At 52.1% G+C, this 16,098-nt stretch overlaps 1 protein-coding gene across 2 annotated transcripts in view; it reads right to left on the reverse strand.

The window, feature by feature from the left end:
- Positions 1–10,239: 10,239 nt before the first annotated feature.
- Positions 10,240–16,098, reverse strand: part of OSBPL5 (oxysterol binding protein like 5) — a 71,547-nt gene continuing 65,688 nt past the window's right edge. For both annotated transcript variants that reach the window (XM_079788849.1, XM_079788847.1), the window contains exon 23: positions 10,240–10,353. The gene's annotated coding sequence lies outside the window, so the exon portion shown is untranslated. The remainder of the gene's footprint in view (positions 10,354–16,098) is intronic.

A 16,098-nucleotide genomic window follows, 5' to 3' on the forward strand; every position in this document is an offset into this window, starting at 1 on the left:
TAGGGGGTGTGCAGGAGGCAGCGGATCAATGATCTGGGATGGTTCCCGTGGGGTGGAGGCCGCTCCCTCCTGGCGGGTCCTCCCAGCCAGCGGCATCTCAATACAACGAGCGGCATCTCGCTACAACGTGGCCGTGGGTTCCGGGGCTGCCGTGGCCACGCATCCCGCAGCCATTTCCTTCCAGCCCGACTGCCACCATGAGGCTCTAGTCACATCCTGGGGCCTCAGGTCCAAGTTCACAATGGAGCCTATCGGCGGCTGAAGAGGGAAATCGGAGGGAAGACGGGACTCACACTTCCGGAAGGTGCGTGTGGCCAGGACCTGGCGCGGCTGCTGACCTGCCTGCCTGTAGCTCGCTCGTCCTGGAGCCCATGACCCCGGCAGAAGGGACCCAGGACCCGGGGGAGTCGGCAGCCCTGGGGGCGGGGAGGGAACGGGTTTGGGGAGGTTGGCCCTGCGCTTCCTCTCCAGCTCCCAGGCGGCTCCGTCCAGGGCAGCCAGGCTGGGTCGGAGGCCGGGGCGAGTTCTGCAGCCTCGTGGGCTCCGGGCCGCTGGACTTTGGCCTGTGAAGTGGGAGGTGTCCCAGAGCTGCCGAGAGGACGGGGTTCCAGAAAGCACCTGGCAGCCTGGCTGGTGTGGCTCAGTGGATAGAGCATCAGCCTGTGGACTGAAGGGTCCCAGATTCGATTCCAGTCAAGGGCACCTGCCCAGGATGTACGCTCCATCCCCAGTGGGGGGCGTGCAGGAGGCAGCTGATCCATGATTCTCTCTCATCGTTGATGTTTCTCTCTCCCTTTCCCTCTCCCTTCCTCTCTGAGATCAATAAAATATATATTTAAAAAAGAAGTCCTTCCTCTTACACCAGTAATGGCAGCCCACAGCCAGGAGGGCCCCACTGGCGAGGTTACAGAGTACCCCACCTGCCACGCGTGGTCTCCTCAGAAACGCGCACGCGTTCTAAAACCAGGCAGCCCGCCACCTTCCTTTAGGGCAGTGGTTCCCTGCCTTCCTAACGCCGCGGCCCTTTCATACAGGTCCTCACGTTGGGGTGACCCCCAGCCATACAATTATTTTCATTGCTCCTTCATCACTGCAATTTTGCTACTGTTAGAGAACCACTAGCAGGGTCGCCTAAGACCGTCGGAAAACACAGATATTTACATTACGATTCTTAACAGTAGCAAAATTACAGTTACGAAGTAGCAACGAAAATAACTTTATGGTTGGGGGTCACCACAACACGAGGAACTGTATGAAAGGGTCACGGCATTAGGAAGGTTGAGAACCACTGCTTTAGGGCCAAAACTTATCCTTGAAAAAGGCCCATTTCCCCAAGGTCATCGGTGAAGGTGAGAGTGAGTGGCACCCTCAGGCCCTGCCCAGGAATTGCTGCAGAGCCGGAGCGGGATGGCTCACCTCAGGGCGTGTCCTTCACAAAACAGGTGTTTATGTTCCTGCAGAGAGAAGAGAGCATTGTCCCAGGACAGCCCTGGCGGTTCGTGGGGGCTCGGCAGGGGCGGGGACGGGCAGGCGGAGGTGTCAGCCCTGGAGGCTTCATAGGGGCGCAGCCAGGGCGGGGGGGGGGGGGGGGGGGGGGGGGGGTTCGGCCCCCGGCCCATAGGTCCCGCCGGTCCGCGCACCAGCCGGGCTGCGGGCGGCAGGAGGCAGCCTGTAGGTCCATGTCCCTCGTCCCTGTTCCTCTCTCTCCATCCGTCTCCCTTTCTCTCTCTAAGATTCAACAAAAACATGTTTTTTTAAAAAACAGCCTTCAGCCCTGGCCGGTGTGGCTCAGTGGATGGAGCGTCGGCCCCGCGGACTGAGGGTCCCGGGTTGGATTCCGGTCAAGGGCGTGGACCTGGGTGGCGGGCACATCCCCAGTGGGCGGGGGGGGGGGGGGGGGGGGACAGGAGGCAGCCGGTGGGTGTTTCTAACTCTCCATCCCTCTCCCTTCCTCCCTGCAAGAAATCAATAAATTATTTAAAAAAACCAAAACAGCCTTTAAAAGATCACACGGGGCCACCTGGGCTCACCGCGCCTCCGCAGGTCCACGGGGCGCCCGCACCCCTCCCCTCCCCACCCCCAGCCCCCCCACCCCCCACCCCCCGCACCCCTCTCCCCCCACCCCTCTCCCCCCACTCCACCCCACCGCCCGCACCCTCTCCCCACCCCCACCCCCCGCACAAAGTCCCCCCCGGCCCCGCCCTGGCCGCGCAGGATCGCGAGGGGGCGCTCACCGGGCGCTCTGGGCTGCCCCTCCGGCTCCAGTCCCGGGCGGCCTCCCCGCCGAGGCCCGTGGGCTCCGGACCCGCAGGAGGGAAGGGTTAGGGTTAGGCGGGCGGCTCTGACCCCGCAGGTGGGTGCGCGGCCGGACGTCCAGCCGGCCTCTCAGGCCGGCACCCTCGGGCCCAGCTCCGGGCCCCGCCGCCGGTCCCCGGGGCTCCCCGAGGGGGCGCACCCGGCACCCGGGCTCCCGCCCCCTCCCCGCCCCGCCGGTCCCCGCGGCTCCCGGAGGCGCCCACTCACCCGGGCCGGCGGCGGGAGCAGGAGCAGGAGCAGGAGCAGCCGTCGCGGGCGCATCGCGCGGAACTGAATGAATGAAAGGCCTGGCTGGGGTATATACCCCGGATGTGGGCGGTGGGCGGTGACCTCCGGTGTGATTCCCGGACGGAGGAAGCAAAAATCTGCAGAGAATCAAATAACCCACTTAATAAAGCGGGGATGTGCGGACCGCCCTGATGGCAGGGCCACTGGCAATGAAAACAATACAGGAGACCACGCTGCCTTAAAAATAATAATAATAATAATTGTGGACGAAAGGAGCCACATGCTAACCTGACAAGCTCAGGGGAGGCCTGCGTGGCAGTCTTGCAAACTCAGAGACCTGGAATAACCACAAAGGATGGTTTGAAAATTAAATATTTAACTACAAACAGGTTATAGTGGGCAGTCATTCCTAAGCTGATACCTTCCCTGACAAAGATCAACTTAGATCTTCTTTCCTGAGCCCATTTGCCTTTTCGCCTCTAAGATAACATATCTGTGAGATGTCTGGGTAACTTGTAACTTCCTTCTTTTGCTGGAGCCCCTGGGGCACAACCAAATGTGGTAGGCGCCAGGACAGATGCCTCAAATTCCTTCATTATCCTGTTAATTGTTCCTGTACCCACCTAAGTATGTGTCCATCATTTTACTTTTTGTCCAATCCCAGGGGTTTCCCACCATTTGACTTTATCCAATGAATTTCATGTAGCCCACCTATGTCCCTCCTTTGATGGCAATGCTTAAATACAGATGTAACCCACCATTCTTCGGAGCATAATCTCAATTCGTTGAGGTTCTGCTTCCCGGCATATGTCGACAGTTTGGCTCAAATAAACTCACTAAAATTCTTTACAGGTTTCAATGGTTTTTTTTCGTTAACATTACTTGGCGTAGTCGTGGCAGGATTCCAAAGAAAACTCACCCGGGATCATCCCTTGGACATGGACTTGGAGCTAGGATCCAGCAAAGGGCCCCTTGAGCCCACCGGTTCTCCGCCCATTGGGTGAACGTGGGTGAGTCGTCTCTTGGATCCAGGACCTTCCCTCGCTTTGGTAGAGGGTCTGACTTTATTTGAGCTGTTTTAAAATCCTCGAGGTGGAACCAGGGTTGACAGAACCCCAGGTTAAGGGTTGGCAGAACCCAGGCTAAGGCGGGACTGGAGAAAAAAAAAATGGGTGGCTGGTTTTGATTTTGGCTTTTCAATTGGAATTGCTGAGAGTCTGAGCAAAAGTAACTTTCGCCGTATAAATGAGCTGAACTCATTCAGCTCCGAAGATAAAGGGGCAACATTTTCTTTATTTTTAAAGAATAGTCCGATTCTGAGGTGTTCTTAGGTGACTAAGAATTTTGTGGAAGTGTCAGAAATGCAGGAGCCCCATCTGGAAGTTCCGACACAACTGTAATTAACTAAATGGCTTTTCTAGGGGGCCACCATAAGGTTTGGTCTGCCCGGGCCCCAAAATTTTTGTGGTTTTAGACAGCCGGGAGAGAAACTGAGGCCACATTTGACCTACTACATAACATATCTAAAGTTTGCTCAGACTACAGATATCCAAAAATAAAAAAATTTAACATGGGAAATTGTGCCTCCAAGGCTAGAAGCTCCCAAGACCCCAGCCCTCATTTAACACTCCTGATAAGAAGCCTTTACTTGCAAGTACTTAACAGAAATGAGAAAATTTAACCAGAAAATATTAACTGAGGAATGGCCAGAAAAAAGAAAGAAAAAAAATGCAGTTTGTTTGGGGTACCTATGTTAATATTTTGCATGCAGGAAAAAAAAAAAATGCCGGCTCTGAAATTAAAGTGAATGAGTATATGGGAAGCGTATCTTGATTTGGAAACTAGAAGCTTCTAAGAAAAAATTTTCTTCCAATAAGATGGAAATTAATAAAAAAGATTTTCAGAGACTGTTTCAGAACTATTTTGAAGTTAACAAATGTCTACAGCCATTTTTGAATAGTCCTTTGGGAATGTACTGAAATTCTAGAGAGAGGCAGTTCCCGAACCGGGGACAAAAGACACTGCTTTGGTAATTTTAATGCTAGACATTCTCTGGTGTAAATTCTTAGTGTGTTTTCTGCGCGCCTGTATAAGAGTGTTGATGTTTTTGTGTCTCTTTGTTGTTGTTTAATTTGTTGAAAGAAGAGGCAACTCCCGCTTTGGGGAAGCCTAGTTGTGTGTTGTGTGGTTGAAAGCGTGAGAGAGATTGCAAGAACGTCCCAGCAGCTGCCAAGAATTCTTATTAATCTTGGGGGCTCTTCTTGCTCTCCCTCTCAGGGTTCAGCCTCCAGAAACAGCTAGTGAGATTTCTGTCTGTTTGTCTGAAATATAATTGTGGCTGTCTATCTTTTAGGGATTTGGTTTGCTCTTTCCTTATTTGTTGTGAGAATAAACAAATCATCTTCTCTGTCAAAGAATAGTTTAGACAGCCTCCATTTTGGACTGTGACTTGGCAGCCGCCATGTTGGCCGCATGGTTTGCTTCTTCCCTTGAAAGAGCAAGGGCCAACCCCTCCCTTTGAATTAGCCAATCGGGAAAGACCGTGTGCCTGAGCTCCAATCAAGAGCAAGGACAGGTCACGTGCGTTGTTAAGGCACTCTGCTTCAGAAAGAAACTTGCAGAGATTCTCAGAGCCAGGTTCAAACAGGAAACTTTAGGAGGGTAGCATGTGTCCAGTCAGGGACACTGGCAAGCCAAGAGTCATGATTCCCTGTGGGGGCGTCTGCCAGTGATACTCTGGGTATTTGCGTTTCACATATTGGGAGTTTATGTATTATTTTCAATGCTCAATACACTGCTTGCAATAAGCCATGTGCCTCATTTTAAACTCTTACATATTATTCTTTATATGTTGAAATTATAATTGAATCTAAAGGTATACAAATTTTATATTATTCTCTATGTCATTTTACAGGGATTATTACTTACCAAGAAGTTGTTGTCTTGGAATGTTATATTTTATAGAAAAGCAAAGTTTTTATCAAATCTATAACCATGCCACTTTTAAATTTTTGTCATTTGTGGACAGCTTTATTCTGATGCATTTGTAGGTATATATGTCTAGAAAAATCCATGAAAAGGACTCAGATTTACTCTAACTTGCAGGCTTCTAAGCAGGTCATATTTTGAACTGGATGAAGATTTATAGAACTTCAAGGAATAAATAAACAAAAACAACTATGGGACTAAATGAATTGAAGATAATTATTCTTATGATTCTATTTAAAATATTGTTGACTCTTAAATCTCTTGTTTCCTGAATATAGGGAAAAGTAAAGAGCAGACATTCTGCATTATAGGAACTAACAAATTGGTAACAGATTCATTTCACAGTGCGCTCCCGGGAGACGAAGCATTCAAAGATCATGGCTTACAACCAGGAGATTTGCTGTCTTAGAAAAGACACCAAATAAAAAACTCTCCAACCTCATTGGAGGGGACCTTACCAGGTATTACTAACTAACCCATGTGCAGCTAAGCTTAAAGGAGTTAGCTCATGGATTCACATTTCTCATTTAAAAAAGGCATCTGACTGAATGGACATCTACTCCCATCTCTGACACCATCTCCGTCTGCAGCGGAGATCACAGACTTTTCAAGGACGAGAAGTCGCTGACCACGGAGGCAGACAGCTATCCCAAGATGACGTCAACAAGGCCTGTATACTCACAAACTGATAGCTTGTTTTTATATCATCTGATTGATACTGATTGAATGTACATAAAATGATTTTCATATTATTATTATCCTTATGGTTCCCTAGTGGAAACAATGTCTACCCCCCAGACCTCTTTCTTTATTAGATATGAAAAATTTAACTTAGATACCTGCTAACCTTTCCTACCTACTATACAATGATGTTCTGGTTATCAGGTATGATAGTGAAATTAATGCCTTGTTAGCCACACATTGGTCTTCTGCTATCAATATAAGCTTTGGTTGTTGTTGTTGTTTTCTGGCTCTATCTATTATAAAGGACCCACCTTAGGCAAATACCTCCAAGAATATTTCCCTGATAATTCCACTGGTAGAATTGTATATGGATGTAATCTGGATGAATATTGTATGGCTATAGAGATGGGTGATGAATAGCTAAGAAAAACACCTGGATATGATGGCCAAAGGCTTGCAGCAGCCTGTCCTATCTGTCATAGCATACCATGTCCTCGGACTCACCAGCCATGCTCTTGTGGCTGGATGTCTGTGAAACAAGAAAGAAATCAATGGATCCCATTTCAGAAATTATTGACATCATTTGGTGGGTAGAGATGTTTATAATTACCCCTCCATCCTTGCATCCTGGATGCTTGTGGGAAGCCCTATGGAATACTCAAACTCTAGCTCATTTGGGGGTCACCTTCCCATTTAACTATGGCATGGGAAACTCAACATTTTGGGCTCCACTCAGTATACCCTAACTGCTCCCAAGCCATAGCTACCCAATGGCAACAACATTTCTGGTGGATCCAACAACATTGGTCTCCCTAAAAGAAGCAAAAGAGGAATACTTGGAGGAGCAGGGGCTGGCCTTGGTATCCGGGACAAGCTGAAGTTGTATGTAGCTAATGAAGAATGTCATTCATTAGAAAAAGATTTTTATCTCAAATAGGTCACATAGAGGGAATGCTGTTTCTGGAAGAAGGAACAACAGTGGGAAGCAGCATGGAAAGATAATAAAGCCTTAGTTTAATGGATAGAACAGGCTCGACAGACTAAAAACTCATGCCCAAACCCAACAATGGGAACATGCTTGTGCCCTAATTCAACTGGGCCTGTTGTCTATGCTAATGCAAGGAATCTGAAGTGGCTATGAAACAATGGCCAACTATAATGGCTGCAGAAGCCCAGGCCAGACACTTATGGGACTCATATGGTTCCCCAGGCATTTGGAAAATTTTAAATGGGAAATGTGATCTACAATATTGTGTTTTTAAAAGCCCAGGTGCGAGTTAAATCCTAGGCTTAAATTCCCAGTAGTTCAACTGGCCGGCATAGGGACCATCCTCAATAATACTAGAATACTTCCAATGGGAAGTAGATGGGCCATATTTAAAAATAATAAACAATGTGAACCCATCTCACTGTCTGAAAATTGGAAAAGTGAATGGTTATGCCCTCAATCCATATGGAATACTGAATTCACCCAGTCCTGGCTTATTGTATCTACCCCAACAAATAACAATATAGTATATAGGAAAGGGGCGTTTTTGCTGGGAAGGGTTAAAAGCAATCTTTACTGTAGTATCACCAAGTTTACATTAAATAATACTAGAATATGGTGTAATACTGAAATTATAGTCAGAATGACTTTGCCTGGTGTTCATAAAATCTGTGATAATATTGATACTGAAAAACCAATGTATTGGGAAATTGAACTCCTCCCCATGAAGCCATTTTTATGGGAACTAATTGGCCAGAAGAAAATTAGAGCTTCTAGATAATGAAATAGTAGAGTCTTAATTCATTTGGCCAAACATATCATAAGGTACAAATGACAGTGGATGAAGGAGGAAAGCATAATTAGCTTAATAAAAGATTATGATAATACATGTAAAGGGTTTTTGGTTAGCTGTGATGCTTGTTCCCCTTAGAATTTTCCTTGTCTAGTATTAGACATTTTCTGTTCCTAATCAGTGTTATTGGTTTACTATTGTTACTTTTGTTCTTGATATGTAAATGTTATATTAGATGCAGAAAAGCAAAACCTAAGACAAACAGCAAAAAGACTCGGATCATGGTGGCTCAAAATTAGAAATGATCCAGAATACTTTTTAACAAGGACATATAGGATTTGACTGCCTCCCATTTACCTGCCTTTTTAAAATATATAATTCGACCTTAAATGCCATCTAAGGTTATGGTCTTGCCCCATCCCCAGTGGTCCACCTGTTCAGCAAGACATGCTGACACTGAGACATCCTAGGAATGAGCCTTCCTAGCACCGTGGGACTCCATTATCCAACCAAAAGGTTGGTCATCAATGCATCCTTTGGATTGATTTATGACCAAAAGGGGAATGTGTGGACGAAAGGAGCCACATGCTAACCTGACAAGCTCAGGGGAGGCCTGCGTGGCAGTCTTGCAAACTCAGAGACCTGGAATAACCACAAAGGATGGTTTGAAAATTAAATATTTAACTACAAACAGGTTATAGTGGGCAGTCATTCCTAAGCTGATACCTTCCCTGACAAAGATCAACTTAGATCTTCTTTCCTGAGCCCATTTGCCTTTTCGCCTCTAAGATAACATATCTGTGAGATGTCTGGGTAACTTGTAACTTCCTTCTTTTGCTGGAGCCCCTGGGGCACAACCAAATGTGGTAGGCGCCAGGACAGATGCCTCAAATTCCTTCATTATCCTGTTAATTGTTCCTGTACCCACCTAAGTATGTGTCCATCATTTTACTTTTTGTCCAATCCCAGGGGTTTCCCACCATTTGACTTTATCCAATGAATTTCATGTAGCCCACCTATGTCCCTCCTTTGATGGCAATGCTTAAATACAGATGTAACCCACCATTCTTCGGAGCATAATCTCAATTCGTTGAGGTTCTGCTTCCCGGCATATGTCGACAGTTTGGCTCAAATAAACTCACTAAAATTCTTTACAGGTTTCAATGGTTTTTTTTCGTTAACATAATAATAATAATAATAATAATCAACCTGCGGAGGAGCGCCTTCCGCGGGGCAGGGAGAGCCCGCGGGGCTGGCGGCGGCGGGTTGGGTTCGGGCCGGGCACCCACCTGGTGGCGGGCGGTCCGGTCCGATCGGATGCGATGTCCGCCCTCCCTCCGCTCTCAGCGCGTCAACGGGAAAGTCCCCGCGTGGTTAACAGCAAACTTTACTTATTCATTTTTATTTTATTTAAAAACCCGTGTGGGTTTAACCGGCGTCTCCCCAATAAATTCAAATAGGGAGGAGGGAGGGAGAGAGAGAGAGAGAGAGAGGAGGGGGGGGGGAGGAGGGAGAGGAGACGATCGGTCCGCGGGTCCGGGAGCCCCGCCTCGTTCCGGGGTCAGTCCCGGCGGCGGAGAAGGTGTCGGCACGGCCTCCCGGGAGCGGCTCGTGCGGCGGCGGCGCCGGGACCCCTGGAGCCGGAGAGCCCCACCCCCCCCGCGGCCGGGACCCGGGAAACCCTTTCACTTTCAACCACCGGCCGTGCCCCGCGGCCCCCGCGCCTGCTCCGCCCCGCGCCCCGCCTCCGGCAGCGCTGCCCTCGCTCCCGGGTGACTGCGGGCCGGGCGGGCGCACCGGGGGGCGGGGGGAGCCTGGGCGCACCGGGGGGGGGCGGGGGGAGCCTGGGCCGCGGGGCTCCCCAGACCAGCAAACCCTCGCCTCGGGTTTGGGCTTGGTTTTTGGCTTTCGACCGGGTTTCAGTTTCACTTGTCGCTTCGAGGGAGGGAGCGGGGAAGGGGCGCCGCCACCCTCTCCCCCCCCCCCCTGGGCCCCCCCTGGGCCCCGGGCTGCGAGCGCGGGAGCCCGGCCAGAGCGCCTGCAGCCGGGCCGCCGGGAGCGCGGAGGGCGCAGTCGGGCGGAGGCCAGACGAGGGCGCCTCACCGGACGGTGGTGGGACCCGCCTCCGGGCACTCGCTCCGCAGAGCGGCCTCTTCTCAGGGCTCCCCGCAAACGGCGCCCCACCCCGCCCTGGGCCCCTCCACCTCAGGGCCTCGGAACCCCTCAACGAGACACCAGCGAGGTGTGTGCCTTTATTTCAAGGAATGGGGCACAGACGTGTCCCCGAAGGGGGGGGGGGGCAAGAACATGGATACAAAATCTGGAAAACGAGGCCATCCGCTCAGAGGGCCCCCACCTGTGCAGGTGCTCACACATGCACACACATGCACACACACGCACACATGCATAGCACACACGTGGCATTGACACGTGCATAGCACACACGTGGCATTGGACACAGGAACTGAGGCCAGGCGCTGCCTAAAATACTGCGACTGCGTTTATTTAAAAAGTGTAGAGCCCTGGCCGGTGTGGCTCAGTGGATAGAGCGTCGGCCTTCAGAGTGAAGGGTCCCAGGCTCCATTCAGGTCATGAGCACATGCCCGGGTTTCGGGCTCCATCCCCAGTAGGGGGCGTGCAGGAGGCAGCCCATCAGTGATTCCCTCTCATTGATGTTTCTATCTTTCCCTCCCTTCCTCTCTGAAATCAATAAAAATATATATTTTTTTAAAAAGTGTAGAGCCCAGGCCTGGTTGGCTCAATGGATAGAGCGTTGGCTTGGGGAGGATTCTGGTCAAGGGCATGTACCTGGGTTCCAGGCTCCGTCCCCCAACCCAGTCTCAGCATGTTTCTCTCTCTGTGTCTCTCACCCTCCCTCCCATTCTCTCTAAAAACCAATGGAAAAATTACCTCAGGTGAGGATTAACCAAAAAAAAAAAATTTTTTTTTAATAAAAAATGAAAGAAATTGTCCTTGCTGGACTGGTGTGCTCAGTGGTTGAGTGCTGAGCCATGAACCAAGACTCCTAGTCAGGACAAATGCCTGAGCTGTGGGCTCCGTCCCCAGGAGCCCATCGGAGCACATCGGTGTTTCTCTCCCTCTCCCACCTTCTCTTGTGGACGATGGGGCCACGTGCTGACCTGACAGCTCAGGGGAGGCCTGCGTGGCCGTCCTGCAAACTCGGAGGCCTAAAGCGACCACAGGATGGTCTGGAATGAAACTGTAACTAAAGCAGTGATGGTGGGCAGTCACCTCCTAGGCCGGCATCTTCCCTGACAAGGTCAACCTTTACCTTAACTGACCCTGTCTTTTTGCATCTATGGTAACATGCGCTTGAAATGTCTGGGTAACTTGTAACTTCCCTTTTTCTGGAGCCCCTGGGGCCCAACCTAATGTGCTGGGCGCCAGGACAGAGACCACACATTCCTTCATTATCATGTTAGTTGTCCCTGCACCCACCTAAGTGTGTGTCCATCATTTTACTTTTTACCCAATCCCAGGGGTCCCCCCGCTCCCCGCTTTGCTTTCTCCCGCCTCTCTAGTCCATCCCCAATGGATTTCGTGTCACCCACCTTCGTCCCTCCTTCGATGGCAATGTATAAACACAGGCGTAACCCGCCCTTCTCCGGAGCATTCTCTCAGTCCGTTGAGGCTCTGCCTCCCGGCCTATGTCCACAGTTTGGCTCAAATAAACTCACACGAATCCTTCACAGGTTTCAGTGGTTTTCTAGTTAACACTCTCTAAAAATCAACGTAAAAATGTATTTTTTAACCAAGAGCCATGCGAAGCACCTCCCCCACTTTTGTGAAAGGCCAAAGGTCAGCCAGTCAGTCAGGCAAGAGGAACGCTCCCTTCCTAGCAGGTGGGTCACCTTCTATGTGGCAACCCCAACACATCCCAGGAAATAAACAATTCGCGCAGAGGTCAGGGCCAAGCCCCACCGTGACCCCTGACCTGTGGACCCAGCCCGGGGAGGCTTGGCAGCAGCTCACAGCCCCCCCCCCCCCCCCGCCCCCAGTGGCCCTTGACCCAGAAACAGGCCTGGGGCCCAGTCCCTGGACGGACCTGGTGAAGGCCAGGCGGCTGTGGGGGCTGGGGCTCCCCTGGTCTCTCTGCCCCTCACGCGCCCACCCCCTCCCCACCCCCCACCGCTGCCTTTCATGAGTCAAACACAACTTCAAGGGCTGAGAGCTCCTCCTGAGCCCCCCCCCCCGCCCCCTCCCTCCTAAGGAACCCCAGGCCCAGGAGGGCACGAACCCGGGGCAGGTTCCAGGAATCTGGGCCCAGGAGACCAGGGGAAAGCCCCGGCCGAGGGCGCTGGCAGCCCGGGAGGGCGGGCCCTCGGGAGGAAGGAAGCATGGCCAAGCTGCAGAGGCGGGGAGGGGAGGCAAAGGCAGGGTGTGGGGTGGGGGGACCCCCCTGGGGCAGAGGGGGCCTGGTTGGCTGAGCTCAGCTGGGGGTCTGGGTTCAGGAAGGCGCTCCTGGGAGGCCAAGTGCTCCGGACCTTGTCGCTGTGAGTCCCTCTTTCCAGGCCCAGATCTGAGCTCGGGTTTGGGTCACCAGGGGAACCATCAGTTCCGCTTTGCAGGTTCCTGCGCATAAACCACACTTTGACACTGAACTTGGGTGGTTGTTGGCTGTGGTTTGTGGTTCATCGTCACCTGGGCGTGTTTTTCTATGGATTCTCAGAGAGAGCGTGAGAGGGAACCCCTCCCACAGGGCCCGGCTGATGGACGCTGCACCCACCCACCTGCCGGGCCCGGAATCCGCGCTGGACCCGTGGGTGCCTGGGCCCAGGCGCTCACCCTGGGCCCCGCCGGCCCGGGCCGGAAGGGAACGTGCAGATTTCACAGAACCATCTCCCAGCTCCGGAGAACAAGCCCCGTAACCGAGTCCTTAAATCCAGCGGGACCGCGGCCCGGCGCACCCTGGTCTCCCGCGGGGACCCTCTCCGGGGGCCAAGGCCGTGAGGGGGAACAGGCGCCCGGAAAACAAGAAGCCCAGGGGCCGATGCGGACGGGGCGCTGCCTGGGGGGGCAGGGAAAGCGAATGGCGACCTCCTGGTCCCTAGGTCGACGCCCCACCACTGAGCCACACTGGCCGGGCAGGAAGGTGTGTGTTATTTTGGTAATCCTCATTTGAGGATGTTTTCTTTTTTTAAATTTCTTCATTGATGAAGGTATTACATATGTGTCCTTATTCCCCCCATTAACCCCCCCAACCCCCCCTTCATGCCCTCACCTCCCTGGTGTCTGTGTCCATTGGTTAGGCTTCTATGCATGCACACAAGTCCTTTGGTTGATCTCTCCCCCTTACCCCCACCCTCCCTACCTTCCCTCTGAGGTTTGACGGTCTGATCGATGCTTCTCTGGATCTGTTTTTTGTGTTGTTTTTTTTTATCCAAACTGGTTTATTTTCAATACAAGATAAATACCATGCTTGTTACTAGTGCAGTTTAAGGCCAACAATGGCCATATAGTAAACTGCTGAACAATCGCCTAAATGCTAAAGAAAGGAAAGACAGAAAGTAAACATTAAACACAAAATTGCAATTACAAACATTTTAATAAAATGGAATGAACTTTCTAGTGAAAGCAAATATGGAAGTCTAGTTATCATGGACACCAAAAATATGTCATTTGATTACCTTACCTTTTGCACAGAAATCTTATTGTGTGAAGTCACCATAGAGTCTCAATAGCTAAAATTTCAAGACTTCCTTTGGCCTTCTGGTATTAGACAAATTATTTACAAACCATGATTCAGTAATTCATGGATACTGGAATATGATACAATATTTTTGTTAAGGTCTTTCCATCAAAATTGTAAAACAACTTTGTAAGGCTGTACAAGGCTGTAAACTACTTTGCTAATATACCAGTGGATGAAGAGGAAGAAGGAATAATAGACCTTTTTTAAGGCTAAAGTCATCAATGTTATAGATGCATTCCTTTTTTTCTTTTAATTTCTTTATTAAGGTGTCACATATTTGTCCTCATCCCCCCATTCCCATCCCCCACCCCTCCCCACGGATGCCCCCACCCCCCTGTTGTCCTTAACCATTGGTTAGGCTTGTATGCATGCACACAAGTCCTTTGGTTGATCTCTCCCCCCCCCCCCCCACCCTCCTTCTGAGGCCCGACAGTCCAATCGATGCCTCCTTATTTCTGGGTCTGTTCTTGTTCATCAGTCTATGTTGTTCATCATTTCCCCTAGATGAGTGAGATCATGTGTTACTAGAAATCTATCTAATAATAGAGTAATATGCAAATCATCAGTCCGCTACACTCACAACACTCCGCTACATCACTCCGCTACGCCCACCAGCCACGCCCCAGCCACGCCCACCATCCAATCTGAGTGAGTATGCAATTAAACTGAAAACATGGCGGCAGCCCTGCCCCCCAGCCTCTCCAGGTCTCTGGGAGTTGGAGAAGTCAGGCAGCAGCACCTGAGGCTGGCTGCAGCCACGGAGACCAAGAAGCCACCTGCCCCATGATCCCAGGCTGCAGCCAGCCTCAGAAGCCTCAGGTCTGCCTGCCCAACGTCCTGGGGAGACGGAGAAACCGGGCCCCAGCACCTGAGGCTGGCTGCAGCCACGGAGACCAAGAAGCTGCCTGCCCCGTGATCTCAGGCCTCAGCCAGCTGGAGAAGCGGTTCACCCCACGTCCTGGGGGAGACAAGAAACCAGGTGCCAGTGCCTGAGGCTGGCTGCAGCCCGGGAGATGAAGAAGCCGCCTGCCCGGTGATCCCAGGCTGCAGCCAGCAGCAGAAACCTCAGGTCCGCCTGCCCCACCTCCTGGGGGAGAATGAGAAACCGGGCGTCAGTGCCTGAGGCTGGCTGCGACCTGGGAGATGAAGAAGCAGCCTGCCCCGTGATCCCAAGCCGCAGCCAGCTGGAGAAGCCGCCCTCCCCACGTCCTGGGGGAGACAAGAAACCGGGTGCCAGCACCTGAGGGTGGATGCGATCTGGGAGACGAAGAAGCTGCTTGCCCTATGATCCCAGGCTACAGCCAGCTGGAGAAGCTGCCCACCCCATGTCCACCCGCCCCACGTCCTGGGGGAGATGGAGAAACCGGGCCCCAGTACCTGAGGCTGGCTGTGGCCTGGGAGACAGAGAAGCCGCTCACCCTGCGGTCCTGGGCACCAGTAACTGCAGCTGGCTGTGGCTTGGGAGACAGAGAAGCCGCCCACCCTGCGGTCCAGGTGCCAGCACCTGCAGCTGGCTACAGCATGGTAGATGGAGAATCCGCCCACCCTGCAGTCCCGGGCACCAGCACCTGTGGCTGGCTGTGGCCTGGGAGACAGAGAAGCCGCACACCCTGCTGTCCTGGGCACCAGTACCTGTGGCTGGCTGTGGCCTGGGAGACAGAGAAGCCGCCCACCCTGCGGTCCTGGGCACCAGTAACTGCGGCTGGCTGTGGCCTGGGAGACAAAGAAGCCGCCCACCCTGCGGTCCTGGGCGCCAGCACTTGCAGCTGCAGCACAGGCGAAGCCCCCTGTCCACCATCCCCTGAGGCTGCAGCCAGCCTGGGCGCCTATGGCTGACCAGAGGGAGGGAAGCCCAGATCCTGGGTGCCTGTGGTCAGCTGGAGGAGGGAATCCTGGGTACCAGGTGTGGGCCGAGGCAGAGGTAGTTAGGGGCAATCAAGCCAGCAGGGGAGCAGTTAGGGACAATCAGGCTGGTAGGCAGAAGCAGTTAGGGGCAATCAGGCAGGCAGGTGAGCGGTTAGGAGCCAGCAGTTCTGAATTGTGAGAGGGATGTCCAACTGCTGGTTATCCCATGAGGGGTCCCAGATTGGAGAGGGTGCAGGCCAGGCTGAGGGACACACTCCCCGCTGCCCGCCCCCCCCCATGCACGAATTTCGTGCACCGGGCCTCTAGTATACTTATAAGAACCGAATGTGAGACGAGCAATAATAGTTATGCTGACAGGCAAATGAATCAGTCTGTAGTGAGTTTCTTTCTGGACCAACAGTTCTTTTGAGACCCAATATCAATGTCCACCAGTTCCTTATGTGTACATGTCGGCACTGACCCCTCAGCTCTGGATGGCGGACAAATGGTGGTAATGCAGGTCCGACTCCCTCTGGTTTGGTC

Source organism: Cnephaeus nilssonii (assembly GCF_951640355.1).
Source record: "Cnephaeus nilssonii genome assembly, chromosome: 13".
NCBI classification, from domain to species: Eukaryota; Metazoa; Chordata; class Mammalia; order Chiroptera; family Vespertilionidae; genus Cnephaeus; species Cnephaeus nilssonii.